Genomic DNA, 15,413 nt, shown 5'->3' with positions numbered 1-15,413 from the left:
CACCTTATTTGTAGGGCAAATGAAAGAAAGCCTAGAACAAGAACGTGTGACCCTATGTATCCCTATGATATTTGGCATAGTACATTCTGATAAATATCATAAATATAAAACACTCAAACATATGAAGTACTAAAATAATCTACATATAATTTGAAAAGTTTAGCCCTGTATTCATCTTATAAACATTATACCCAAGGCAAAAAATAGCCCTAAATATTTAATCTGCTTTTGTTTTAGCTGCACATTATTAAAAACAAACAAAAAATTCTCTAAACTAACTTAGTCCCCTGTCATTCTAAACTCATCTACACTTACCTATTACAATAACCTTCATTCTTAAAGCAGCAATCTTCAACATTTTTTTCTCTTGTATCAAAGATTCATTTCTCTAAGACAATTAACTAAAGTAATTGATGATGACCACCTTCTTTGACTTGTCTAGGTAAATGGTCCTAATCTGACTCTCTTTTTTTCATCCTCTACCATTAAGATAATCTCTTCAAAGAAAAGTAATTTAATTTGAAAGTATATGATTCACCAACTAAGAAACAAATGGACATATTCTTAACATACATACTTGCACTAATGTAATCATATTGAGGAATGAATTTATATGAGCTACTATTGCTTAAAGATACATTTTACCAATTTTTACTAAAAGTAGATGGATTCCCTGTTAAGGATTGAATCAGAGGACTTGAAGTCAAGTATCACCTCAAACTTTTAACATTATTGACCCGACAAATTAAAAATTAACCTTCAAATTTGGGTGATTAGCAATCTTACTCAAAGTCTCTATATCTCATTTGGTTCATCTATGAAATAGAATTAAACAACATGGCCACTCAAATCCCTTCATCATTAGAATTATGATCCTTTGATAAGTTTTTATACTTAAATACATAACACACAATATAAACACACATATATGTCGATACACACATTTACATATACACATGCATATATACATACACATATAAACAGAATACATATATCTATCTACACAATATATGAAGACTGAGTTAGCACCCTGAATACTTTAGAATCAGCTGGACTCAGGATAAGCAAAAGCCCTTGGTCTTTATTCTTTGTCAAAGTGAGAGGAATGGACACAGGGATCTCCACACCTCTCTTCTTCCTCTCTCAACAGCCAAAAGTGACTCTCACTTGTCTTACCCCACCCTCTAATCCCCTCTCACACTTCTCTGTATGCACCAATAGATCAAGCCAGCACAGGATAGTGGGGCTGGCCATTTTCCAAGCATATGCTAATAGAGTATTGTCCAATAAGTAATTAGCCTTAAGTGCTCAGCTATCCAAGTGCATCTGCTCAGTTTCAACCCATTAAAATAATATATGTGTGCATGTGTTTGTGTGTGTGTGTGTGTGTGTGTGAGTGTGTGGTGCTACCTCTACAATACACCTGGAAGGCCTGGGAGAAAAAGCAAAGTTCTATGCATCTAGTGAATGCTTAGTTTTTGTTGTACAAAGTAATTGTTCATCAAAATTTCCTTTAAAATGGAAATAACTCATCTTGAGATTGATTTTTTTAAAATTTCCTAGTAAGTTTCATAGATATTGTAGCACTTGACTGTTAAAGAGAATCTTTTTTTTTCTATCATTAGAGTGTTCTTTTTTATTTGGTGACACTTTTCTGTGATGCAGTAATGTAAAACATTTAGAGAGGCCAAATTTTACTTTTTAGAAAAATAATATTTTCTTAGTTATTTGAAAAGCAAATTTTGTTTTTAAAATAAGCAGATGTGTACTAAAGAAAACTCATATTATCTGTGAGAGGTGATTTTTAAATTTTCAAGATGAATATTTATATCTTTAAAATTAGCATATGTTGGGTGGAACCAAGATGGTGGAAAAGGCACATATGTCTTTCTAAGCTCCTCTTATACCTTCACGAACAATTATTAAATTCAGCCTCAAAAATAGCGCTTGATTGGTAAAACTCACTAAGATTAGAAGTACAACTCACCAGCTGAAGAAAACCTGGAAGTTCCTCAGAAAATGTTTGTCCTGAGGGGCCAGAGTAAATCAGCAGAAATAGGGAAATAGGAGAAGGTAGCAAATGGAGTGAACCTGGGGAAGGGGTGGCCTCTGTGGTTAGAAAAATTACAGAGATTTCTCTGGCATAGGCTGATTGCAATGTCTTGGTTGCAAAACAGCAGACAAGCAGAGAAATTTAAAACCAAAGGCAGAGGGTACTCTAAAAAACACCAGAACCTAACAGGATCTGACTATATCTACCCAAAACCAGAAGCAACTCAGCACAGATCACAGCACAGCTGTGCAGCCCCATTATGCAGTATAGGGCTTTTCATGGGGCAATTACAAATCTCCACAGCAGGGGGGCACAGCCCGGGGCAGCCTCTAATCTGCACAGTGGAGGGCTCAGCTTGGGACAATAGAACTTCTGCACCATGACTGTGCTTCCCTGGGCAGAAACACTTCCAATCCATGGGGTGTTCTTTGCTGTTCAGCTGCTAATATCCACAGCCCCATGGTGGGCTTTGGCCAGGGGTAGTGAAACTTTCACTGCTCAGCCTCTAGCATCAGGAGAGTTGCTAATCCACATAGCAGAGTTCTTCAATGGGCACTTCTGCAGCTCGCCCCAGGCCTAGTTACTATCAGTGAAGAACTTTTCTCCAGAGCACTCCTGTACCTCACCACTCTTTGAAGCCCATTTACAAGATAGATGCTGTCCATATACCCATCTATGCTTTGCGGAGGAAGCTGGTAATCCCCTTGCCCTGAAGACAGACCATAAAGGCTTTAAAAATGAGTAAAAAAAATCAAAAGGACAATCCATAGCTTCTATACAGAAAGAGAGCAGGTTTTCAACCACGAGGAGACTAATAGTAAGCAGTCTCCAGACAATACCACAAAGAAGGATGTTGTCTGGCCCCTATCACACAACACTATTAAATATCTTAAAAGAGAGTTAGAAGAAAAATGAGGAAAGGAAAGAGAAGCTATGCAAGAGAGCAACAACTTCCTGAAATGTGAATTGGAAAAGGTAAAGAATTCCCAGGAAGTTCAGGGAAACAGAATTTGTGAATTGGAAAAGAAAAAAACATCCACAAAAAGAAAGATTTGTGAATTGGAAAAAGGAAATGACACACTAAAAAAAATAGTGAAATGAAAAAAAAAATTTCATAGAGCCAAACAATTCATTTAAAAACTCAATTGGACATGTACAAAAAAAAAAAAAAAGTAAAAAAAAAAAGCTAATGAAGAAAATAACTCATTAAAAATCAGAACTGAACAAATAGAAATGAATGATTCATTGAGACATCAAAAATCAGTCAAGCAAAACCAAAAATATCAAAAATTAGGAAAAAATTTTAAATATCAACTTGGAAAAATGTCATACCTGGAAAATAGATCTAGGAGAGACAACCTGAGGATTATTGGACTTCCCGAAAATTATGATGAAAAAAAGAGCCTAGATACTATTTTACAGAAATCATCAAAGAGAACTGCCCAGATGTAACAGAATCAATAAGTAAAATAGGCATTGAAAGAATTCATCGACCACATTCTGAAAAAGACCCTAAAATAAAAACACCAAGGAATATTGTGGCAAATTTTCAAAACTATCAGACTAAGGAAAAAATATTACAAGCAGCCAGGAAAAAAAAAAAAAACAACAACAATTCAAATACTGAGGTGCCACTGTAAAGATCACTCAAGATCTGGCTGCCTCAACATTAAAGGATTGAAGGGCCTGGAATCTAATATTCTGAAAGGCAAAATAACTTGGAATGCAGCCAACAACAAACTACCCAACTTAAGCTGAGCATTTTCTTCCATGGAAGAGTATGGACATTTAATGAAACAGATGAATTCCAATTGTTTCTAAGGAAAAAAAACAGATCTAAACAAAAACTTCATCTCCAATCATAGGACTCAAGAGAAGCAGAAAAAGGGAAAAAGGAACTCTTGAGAACTATATTTCTGTTGTAGATATAAATAAAGACTATCTCTCTCTCTCTCTCTCTCTCTCTCTATATATATATATATATATATATATATCAGTATATATCAGTTATATATCAGTAAAATCAAATCATATATATATATATATATATATATATATAATTTGATTTTACTGATATATAACATAAAAAAGGGAAGTAGAAATGGAAAGGGGATATTGTCAGAAAAAGGGAAAAGGGGGGATAAGAAGAGGGAAACTACATCCCATGAAGAGGCAAAAGAAACCTATCATATCTGAGGGAATTTAGAAAAGGGAACAAATATTGTGTGAATCTTACTCTCATTAGAGTTGCTCAAAGAGAAAATAATTGACATATTAGTTTTACAGAGAATTTTCTCTCATCTCATTAAAAATGGGGGAGAGCAAAAGAGAAAAGGAAAAGAGTAATCAGCAAAGGGTACAAGAAAAGGGAAGAAATTTAAAAAAAGGAGGTAAGGATCCTAAAGAGGGTGATAGCATGACACAATTGGGGCCCATAAGTTTAATACTGGGAAAGAGGGTTGGGGGTGGCAGGAGAAAGAAAAGCATAATCTGGGGATAATAAGATGGCAGGAAATACAGAATTAGTAATTTTAGCCATAAATGTGAATGGGATGAACTCTCCCTTTAAGCAGAGGCTGATAGCAGAGTGGATCAAAAGTTAGAACCCTACAATATGTTGTTTACAGGAAACACATTTAAAGCAGGGAGACATACAGAGTAAAGACAAAAGGCTGGAACAGAATCTATGATGCTTCAGGTGAAGTCAAAAAAGAAGGGGTAAACTTCCTTATCTCAGATCAAGCAAAAGTAAAAATTGATCTAATTAAAAGAGATAAGGAAGGAAACTATATCTTGCTACAGGGTAGAAGAGACAAAGAAGTAATATCAATACTAAACATATAGGCACCAAGTGGTATAGTATCTATCTCCCTAAAGGAGAAGTTACAAGAGTTGCAAGAAGAAATAGACAGCAAAATTATAATAGTGTGAGATTGCAATCTTGCACTCTCAGAATTAGATAAATCAAACCACAAAACAAATAAGAAAGAAATTAAAGAGATAAATAGAATATTAGAAAAAAGGTATGATTGATCTTTGGAGAAAACTGAATGGTGACAGAAATGAGTATACTTTGTTCTCAGCAATTCATGGAACTTACAGAAAAATTGACCATACATTAGAACATAAAGACCTCAAAATTAAATGCAAGAAAGGAGAAATAGTAAATGCTTTCTTTTCAGATCACGATGCAATAAAAATTGCATTCGACAAAAAATTAGGGATAAATAGACCAAAAATTAATTGGAAATAAATACTCTCATCTTAAAGAATGATTGGGAGAAACAGCAAATTATAGACACAATCAATAATTTCACTCAAGATAATGACAACAATGAGACATCATACCAAAATTTGTGGGATGCAGCCAAAGTGGTAATAAGGGGAAGTTTTATAACCTTAGAGACTTACTTGAATAAAATAGAGAAAGAGAAGCTCAATGAATTGGGCTTGCAACTTAAAAAAGCTAGAAAAAGACCAAATTAAAAACCCCCAATCAAATACTAAACTTGAAATTCTAATATTAAAAGGAGAAATTAATAATATTGAAAGTAAAAAAAAAAAACTATTGAATTAATAAATTAAACTAAGAGTTGCTTTTATATAAAAAACAATAAAATAAACAGTTGGTAAATATGATTAGAAAATGAGAGAGGAAAATCAAATTATTAGTCCTAAAAATGAATAGGAAGAACTTTCCACCAATGAAGAGGAAATTAGAGAAATTATAAGGAGTTACTTTGCCCAATATTATGCCAATAAATTTGAAAACCTAAGTGAAAAGTATGAATACCTCCAAAATTATAGGCTTCCCAAATTAATAGAGGAGGAAGTAAATTGCTTAAATAGTTCCATTTCAGGAAAAGAAATAGAACAAGCTATTAATCAATTCCCTAAGAAAAAATCCCCAGGATCAGATGGATTTACATGTGAATTCTACCAAACATTTAAAGAACTATTAGCCCAATGCTATATAAACTATTTGATAAAATAGGGAATGAGGGAGTCCTACGAAGTTCCTTTTATGACACAGACATGGTACTGATACCTCAATCAAGTAAGTTGAAAACAGAGAAAGAAACTTATAGACCAATCTCCCTAATGAATATTGATTCTAAAAGCTTAAATAAGATATTAGCAAAAAGACTACAGAAAATTATCCCTAGGATAATACACCATGATCACGTTGGATTTATACCAGGAATGCAGGGCTGGTTCAATATTAGGAAAACTATCAGTATAATTGGCTATATTAATAACCTAATTAATAAAAACCATATGATCATCTCAATGATGAAGAAAAAGCATTTTATAAAATCCAACATCCATTCCTAATAAAAACACTTGAGAGAATAGGAATAAGTGGACTTTTCCTTAAAATAATCAGCAGCATCTATTTAAAATCAATAATAAGCATCATATGTAATGGGAATAAACTGCAGCCATTCCCAATAAATCAGGAGTGAAACAAGGTTGCCCACTATCACCATTACTATTCAATATTGTATTAGAAATGCTAGTTTTGGCAATAAGAGTTGAGAAAGTGATTAAAGGAATTAGAGTAGGTAATGAGGAAACCAAATTATCACTCTTTGCTCATGATATGATGGTATACTTAGAGAAAACCAAAGATTCTACTAAAAAGCTATTAGAAAAAATCCACACCTTTAGCAAAGTTGCAGGATACAAAATAGACCCATATAAGTCATTAGCATTCTTATATATCACTAACAAAATCCAACAATTAGAGTTACAAAATGAAATTCCATTTAAAATAACTAGTGATAGTATAAAATATTTAGGAATCTATCTGACAAAGGAAAATCAAAAACGATATGAGCAAAACTACAAAACACTTTCCACACAAATTAAGTATGATCTAACCAATTGGAAAAATATTAAGTGCTTTTGGATAGAGTGAGAAAATATAATAAAAATGCCAATACTGCCTAAACTAATCTATTTATTTAGCACTATACCAATCAGACTCCCAAACAACTATTTTAATGAACTAGAAAAAATAACAATAAAGTTCATATGGAAAAACAAAAGGTCAAGAATTTCAAGGGAATTAATGAAAAAAAAAAACATCAAAAAAAGGTGGCCTAGCTGTACCAGATCTAAAAATATTTTATAAAGCAACAGTTACCAAAATTATTTGGTATTGGCTAAGAAATAGACTAGTTGATCAGTGGAACAGGTTAGGTTCAAAGGACAAAACAGCCAATAACTTTAATAATCTAGTGTTTGACAAACCCAAATACCCCAGCTTTTGGGATAAGAACTCACTGTTTGACAAAAATTACTGGGAAAATTGGAAACTAGTAAGGCAGAAACTAGGCATTATCCTACACTTAACACTGTACACCAAGATAAAGTCAAAATGGGTTCATTACCTAGGCATAAAGAGTGAGATTATAAATAAATTAGAGGAACATAGGATAGTTTACCTCTCAAACTTGTGGGAGATGAAGGAATTTATGACCCAAGAAGAACTAGAAATCATTATTTATCACAAAAGAGAAAATTTTGATTATATCAAATTGAAAAGTGTTTGTACAAACAAAACTAATGCAGGTAAGATTAGAAGGGAAACAATAAATTGGGAAAACATTTTTACAGTCAAAGGTTGTAATAAAGGCCTCATTCCCAAAATATATAGAAAACTGACTCTAATTTATAAGAAATCAAGCCATTCTCCACCTGATAAATGGTCAAAGGATATGAATAGACAATTCTCAGATGAAGAAATTGAAACAATTTCTAGCCATATGAAAAGATGCTCCAAGTCATTATTAATCAGAAAAATGCAAATTAAGACAACTCTGAGATACCACTACACACCTGTCAGATTGGCTAGAATGACAGGGAAAGATAATGCGCAATGTCGGAGGGGATGTGGGAAAACAGGGACACTAATACATTGTTGGTGGAATTGTGAATACATCCAGTTATTCTGGAGAGCAATTTGGAACTATGCTCAAACTGAGCATACCCTTCGATCCAGCAGTGTTTTTACTAGGCTTATGTTTAAAAGAGATTTTAAAGAAGGGAAAGAAACCTTTATGTGCATGAATGTTTGTGGTAGCCCTCTTTGTAGTGGCTAGAAACTGCAACCTGAGGGGATGCCCATCAATTGGAGAATAGCTGAATAAATTGTGGTATATGAATATTATGGAATATTATTGTTTGGTAAGAAACGACCAACAGGATGATTTTAGAAAGGCCTGGAGAGACTTACACGAACTGATGCGGAGTGAAATGAGCAGGAACAGGAGATCATTATATACTTCAACAAAAATATTATATGATGATCAATTCTGATAGACATGGCCATCTTCAACAATGAGATGAACCAAATCAGTTCTAATAGAGCAGTAATGAATTAAACCAGCTACACCCAGTGAAAGAACCCTGGGAGATGACTATGAACCACTACATAGAATTCCCCATCCCTCTATTTTTGTCCGCCTGCATTTTTTATTTTCTTTACAAGCCAATTGTCCAATATTTCAAAGTCTGATTCTTTTTGTACAGCAAAATAGATGTTTGGACATGTATACTAACATTGTATTTAATTTATGCTTTAACACATTTAACATGTATTGGTCAGCCTGACATCTGGAGGAGGGGATGGGGGGAAAGAGGGGAATAATTGCAACAAAAAGTTTTGCAATTGTCAATGCTGTAAAATTACCCCTGCATATTACTTGTAAATAAAAAGCTATTAAAAATTAGCAAATGCTACAATCAGGATTTGAAGTTTATTATTTTTTGATTTGATAAAATATATTTGAAAACAGACTATTGGAGCATTTTACCTCTGAGAATCAGTTGTGAAACAGTTACCAACACATCCCTCAATATGAGTGCATTTATGTATGTGGGTGAGTCTTCCTAACCTATGGAGCTATATAAAAGGAAATTATTTTCATGGGAATATATCATGTTTCCATCACTGGAATTTTTAAATATGATCTAGGTGGCAAACTGGCATAGATCTTACCAAAAAGGTTTGCAACTGAAATATTGATAGATTATTATTTTATATTATAGATTATTATTTTCTACCAGAATTTTTTCTATGATTCTGGGTTTAAAAAGAATGGAATTCTCTGATCACAACAGATCTGGAGATGTTGGAGCATCATTTATATGTTCAAATTTTCAATTTAGGATGAAACATAAGAGTGAGGGCCAGTGATGTGAGATTATGGAAAGAGTATGGGATTTTTAGTCAGAAGATTTTGGTGTAAATTTTGACTGTATCATTTAAAATCTGTGTTAACTTTGGATAAATCTTTTATTCTTTTTGGATGTCAGTTTTCTCCACTGTATAATTATAATTAAAGATTGGATTAGATAAGGTTGGACAGATAAGGAAAAGCTAAAAAGCTTTTCACCCTTAAAGTTTTACTCCTTTGATATTCACCACTTTACTTCACAACCTACTCTGCTATTGTATCTAGAGTGTATAAAAACAGTTTGTTATATTTACCTGTTTCCTTTTTTCTCCATTGTTTTGCTATTGCTGTGACTTCCCTATTACAAACTGAGTTTTTTTATAATATTATATTATATACTATGGAAACTGATGTTCTAATTATAATATATATATATATATATATATATATATATATATGTTTATATAAACATGCATGGACATTTTTATGTATGCCAGCAGACTATAGTTAATTATTCATCTTGAATGGTTTGATATCTTGAAGGTAAAGTATACCTAAGAAGGCAGTCAGAGAAAAGTAGGACAAAAAATGCTCATTGCAGAAAAAGCCCCTGTTTCTTAGCAACTTTTCTTCAACCTGGACTGACATATGCTTTAATTAGCTATCTTCAATAATTAGCTACAGTTACTAACACAAACTTTGAGTTCCTTTTAGACAAATTTGTCTGGATTTTCATTGCATATAATTATCTCATTTTTTGCTTAATTCATTAATGACATATATAATCAAACAGATACTAAATAATATAGTCCTATTTGTATTTATGTTATTATATTATTCATTCTGAAATTGCTTATAATCTTTTAATCACAGATATTGAGATAATATCATTTTTGTGGCAATAATGAATAAAATTTGAACACCATGAGATAGATGAACAAAAATAAAATTGAAAATACAACTTTCTCAAAACATATTTTAAACTTGCTTCTTTTGTAATCTCTAAAAGACTGAAGTGTTTTATCTTCTATTTAATTTTCACGAAATATAAATTTAATTAATAGTATCAATTTATTTAAGAAGTTTGAAATTTAAGTTCCCATTGTATAATGTGTTAGTAAGGAATAAGCAAAACAATTATTTGAGCAAGTTCCAGTGTAGAAGGACACACCCTTCAGTAAAATGTAATTTCTCACTTGCTGATGCTCCACAGGAAACAACAATAAAACCTCAAAGATAATTTCACTACAATATTTTAAGCTGCATGACATAATTAATTTACAGAAGCCAAGGTAATGCAATTTCTAAAAAGATAAGCATATTTTGCTTTTAAACTTTAAGTAGCCCCTGCAAATAAGTATCATCAGCTTACAATAGCAGGGAGTAGTCTTTCTGCTTTCCCTTATATTATGCCCTTTCCTTTTCATTCCTCTTTCTACTCCTACTTCTTTATAGGATTAGATAAATTTTTATACTCAACTGAATGATTAAATTATTCCCTCTTAAGATCCAAAGCTGATGAGATCACTCTTCAGACAATGCTCTGCCCCCTCCATTATTTCCCTTCATTGTAATAGGTCTTTTCTACCTCTTCATGTGATCCAAATTGTCACATTATACCTCTTCTTTCCTCTTTTTCCAGTACAAACTTTTTTTTTCACACCTTGAAATCTTTTTCTGTTGATCATTCATAACCATACCCAGAGTCCTTGTGTTGCCTCCCACCTTCTGTCCCAGTGGCATATACAGTTCTCAAAAGTTTCAGATATTGTTTTCCCAATTATGGGTATAAACAATTAATCTTTAATATATACATATATGTATATATATATATATATATATATATATATATGTATGTATATGCACGTATATCCATACACACACACACACACATACACACACACATATACACATTTTCTCCTGTTTATCCTTCAAATTGTGTTTGCAGATTAATTATTTTTAGTTTTGTTTTTTTTTTTTCAGTAAAAATGATTGAAAGTCTCTTTCTTCATTGAAGATCCATCACCTTTCCTGAAATTTGATCCTGAGTCTCATTGGTTAGTTAATTCTTGGTTGTAACACTTAATCTTTTGCCTTCTGGAATACCATATTCTCCAGGGATCCTCAAACTTTTTAAATAGGGGGCCAGTTCACTGTTCCTAAGACTGTTGGAGGGCCAGACTATAGTAAAAACAAAAACTTTGTTTTGTAGGCCTTTAAATAAAGAAACTTCATAGCCTTGGGTGAGGGGTTAAATGTCCTCAACTGCCACATCTGGCCCATGGGCCGTAGTTTGAGGACCCCTGTAATCTTGACCCTCTGATCTTTTATTGTAAAAGCTGCCAGATCCTGAGTAATTCTGACTGTTGCTCCTTGATATTTGAATTGTTTTTGTCTGGCGGCTTGCAATATTTTTTTCCCCTTGAGATTATAGTCCTGTAACATTGTTTTTTAGAGTGGGATCTCTTTGTGGGATCTCTTTCTAAGTTGATCAATGAATTCTTTCAATTAGTATTTCCACCTTTGTTTCTGGAATTTTGGAGGTAGTTTTCCTTTAATTACCTCATGTACAATGCTATCCATGCTCTTTTGTGGTCATGGCCTTCAGGAAGTACAATCATTTTTTTAATTGTCTCTTCAGGGTTTATTTTCCAGATCAGCTCATTTTCCAAAGAGGTATTTCAATTTTTTCTTGCATTTTTCATTCTTTCCAGTTTGCTTTTACTGATTCTTGCTGTCTCATAAAATATTTATCTTCCATTTTTCCTGATCTATTTCTTAATGTGTAAAATTAAAGGCAAAACTGGCTTCTGAAAACACAAGGAGCCTCTGTGGTCAAAGTCAAGGGTGAAAGCTACATAGAAAGCTTGGACAGCACCTCCTATACTCTAGGAGCAGAGATCAACCATAAAAGCAAAAAATAAAAAAAAAATAAAAAATAAAAAGCACCAAAAGAAAAGAAAAGAAGAAAAGAAGATGATCAAGGAATCAAGGAATAGAAAAGAATCTTGAGCACAAAAAGCTACTATGGTGACAGGGAAAATCAAAATACTAACTCAGAGGAGAATAAAAAGTCTACAGAAGAAATCTCAAAGATAATATGAATTGATCTAGAATATCTAAGTTTCCTAGGATCTTATTAACTTCTCCAGTTTCTTTATGTTTGTTTTTTAGTTGACTCTCTCATGCATACCTCTCATTTCTGTTCTCATCTTTTATTCTACTTCTCTTATTTGCCTTTTAGAGTCTATTATGTGCATTTCCAAGAAGCCTCTTTAGGCATGAGACTAATTCATATAATTTTGCCTTAACTTTTCAGGAAACAGCCTGGTTTCCAAGAGTTTGCCTTCTGGGCTGGGACCAGAAGTTGCTCCACTATTTTGCTCCTCTACAGAGCCAGGACTCAAGATTTTAGTTACTGATTTGCTGATGATTTAGAGCCTCTCACCAGCTTTCCCAGAGTCTACTTGAGCTGGGCTGAAACTGATCTTTCTTGAACTTTTTCAAATGTATCTTGCACTGGAGAATGGTTTCATTCTGATGGGACTCTATTCAGAGGCTCAATTTCATATTAATTTTTTTTTTAGGGAAACTGGGAGAACTGGACCAGTATCCTTGCTTTACTCTGCCATCTTGGTTCCACTCATGGAAAACAGGCTTCAATCTTTTGATTGTCAATAAATATAATTCCAGGATCTGCAGTATTTTATTGTAGCTGCTAATTAGTCTAGTACAATTTTAATTGTAGCTCTAGCATATTTAAATTGTTTTTCTTGTTTCTTGGAAAATATTCTCTTTGATCTGGAGGTTTCAAAATTTGGAAATAATATCCCTGTGTTTTTTTCCACAAAGGATCTGGTGACTAGTGATTTTTTAAATTTTTTTTCTATTTTCTCCTAATATTCTAATACTCCAGTACAATTTTCTTGTCTTATTTCCTGCACTATTGTGTCAATGTTCTGATAGTCCAATTATTATTTTGTTTTATCTTTTTGACTCCAGAACTGTCATTTTTCTTATATGATGTTTCATATTCTATTTTATTTTTTCATTCTTTCTCATTTGTTTTGTTGTTTCTAGGTCTCTCATAGTTTTACTGGCTTCCCTTTGCCCAATTCTAATTTTCAAAGAATTATTTTCATCTTTAAGACTCTGTAATTCTTTTTCTAGGTGGTTAACTTTTTTCATAAGCTTCTTGTATTTCTTGGATGGTTTTTTTGTTTTTGTTTTTGTTTTTGTTTTACTTTTTTCTCAATGTCTCTCATTTGATTTTTGAATTCTTTTTTGAGTTCTTCTACACATTCTCTCTGGACATGGAGCCATTTTATCTTATGCTTTGGGGTAGAAGCTTTTTTTTTAACTAAAGTATCCTCTTATGAAGATAAACCCTGTTCTTCCTTGTTCCCATAATATGTTTCAATGCTCAGATTCTTTCTTATTTACTAATTCATTTTTTAAATAAATGGTATTAATGTAAGCATCTCTAATCATAGGGTGAGTGGATAATACCTCAAGTTTCCCTTTAGCTCTTTACTCTGATCAGGAACCGCAAACCAAGACCTTCCCCTCTTGAAAGTATCCACAGTCAGAATCATCCCTATCCCACTGGAACTCCACCCCTTGAGGGCTGGTTCCTTCTCTCCCAGGACCATATCTCAGTAGCATAGCTGGAACTGGCATTCCCAATCAGCTAAGGTTCACTCAGTCTTCCACAATTCAAACCCCAATTTGACAAACAGTTCAGGATTGAAAGTCTCTGTGGTTCTTACAAAGACTCCAGCCACACCCAGGTAGCTAGAGACATGCCCACTTGATATTTCTGTGGAGCTAGATAGAAGGTGTCTGCACTTCAGACAGATTAATTCTCAGCCCCAGGTCTTTCTTCATATCTTCATATCTGGGGCTCAGGAGGAGCCCCAGTCTACACCAAGTTTTCTTAATTTTTCACCAGTCTATGTTCAATTTGAGGTGCAAATTTAATCTTTTTGTGGGGGAAAGCTGGAGAGCTTGAAATTTACCAATCTATTCTGCCATCTTCCCAGAATCCTCCTCTAAACAGAAAAGTCTTAAATATGACAAAGAAACCAACATGGCTTTGGGAATAACTGGACAAGGAGAGGTAAGAAACTTGAAATACTGGTGGGCAGTTATATAGTCATATAATAATGTATGAATAATTCAGATTCCATAAAGATTTTTTGCCTGAGGCAATTGGGGTCAAGTGAGTTACCCAGGGTCATACAACCAGGAAGTTTTAGTGTCTGAAGACAGATTTGAACTTAGGTCCTTCTGATTTCAGAGCTGGATAAAGTTTTTTTTAAATAAATGAAAGTTGGTATTTTTATTACAATTGTTGTTTTAGGTTGATCTAAGAAATTTGGATATGACTACACACCTGTCAGATTGGCTAAGATGACAGGAAAAAATAATGATGATTGTTGGAGGTGATGCGGGAAAACTGAGACACTGATACATTGTTGGTGGAGTTGTGAACGAATCCAACCATTCTGGAGAGTAATCTGGAATTATGCCCAAAAAGTTATCAAACTGTGCATACCCTTTGACCCAGCAGTGCTACTACTGGGCTTATACCCCAAGGAGATACTAAAGAAGGGAAAGGGACCTGTATGTGCCAAAATATTTGTGGCAGCTCTGTTTGTAGTGGCTAGAAACTGGAAAATGAATTGATGCCCATCAATTGGAGAATGGTTGGGTAAATTGTGGTATATGAATGTTATGGAATATTATTGTTCTGTAAGAAATGACCAGCAGGATGAATACAGAGAGGCTTGGAGAGACTTATATGAACTGATGCTAAGTGAAATGAGCAGAACCAAGAGATCATTATGTACGTCAACAACGATACTGTATGAAGATGTAATCTGATGGAAGTGGATTTCTTTGACAAAGAGACCTAATTCAGTCTCAATTGATCAATGATGGACAGAAGCAGCTACAACCAAAGAAAAAACACTGGGAAATGAATGTAAACTGTTTGCATTTTTGTTTTTCTTCCCGGATTATTTTTACCTTCTGAATCCAATTCTCCTTGTGCAACAAGAAAACTGTTTGGTTCTGCACACATACATTGTATCTAGGATATACTATGACATATTCAACATATATAGGACTGCTTGCCATCTAGGGGAGGGGGTGGAGGGTGGGAGGGAAAAATT

Source organism: Sarcophilus harrisii, chromosome 1, assembly GCF_902635505.1.
Source record: "Sarcophilus harrisii chromosome 1, mSarHar1.11, whole genome shotgun sequence".
Lineage (NCBI taxonomy): Eukaryota > Metazoa > Chordata > Mammalia > Dasyuromorphia > Dasyuridae > Sarcophilus > Sarcophilus harrisii.
This window is presented reverse-complemented; position numbering follows the sequence as displayed.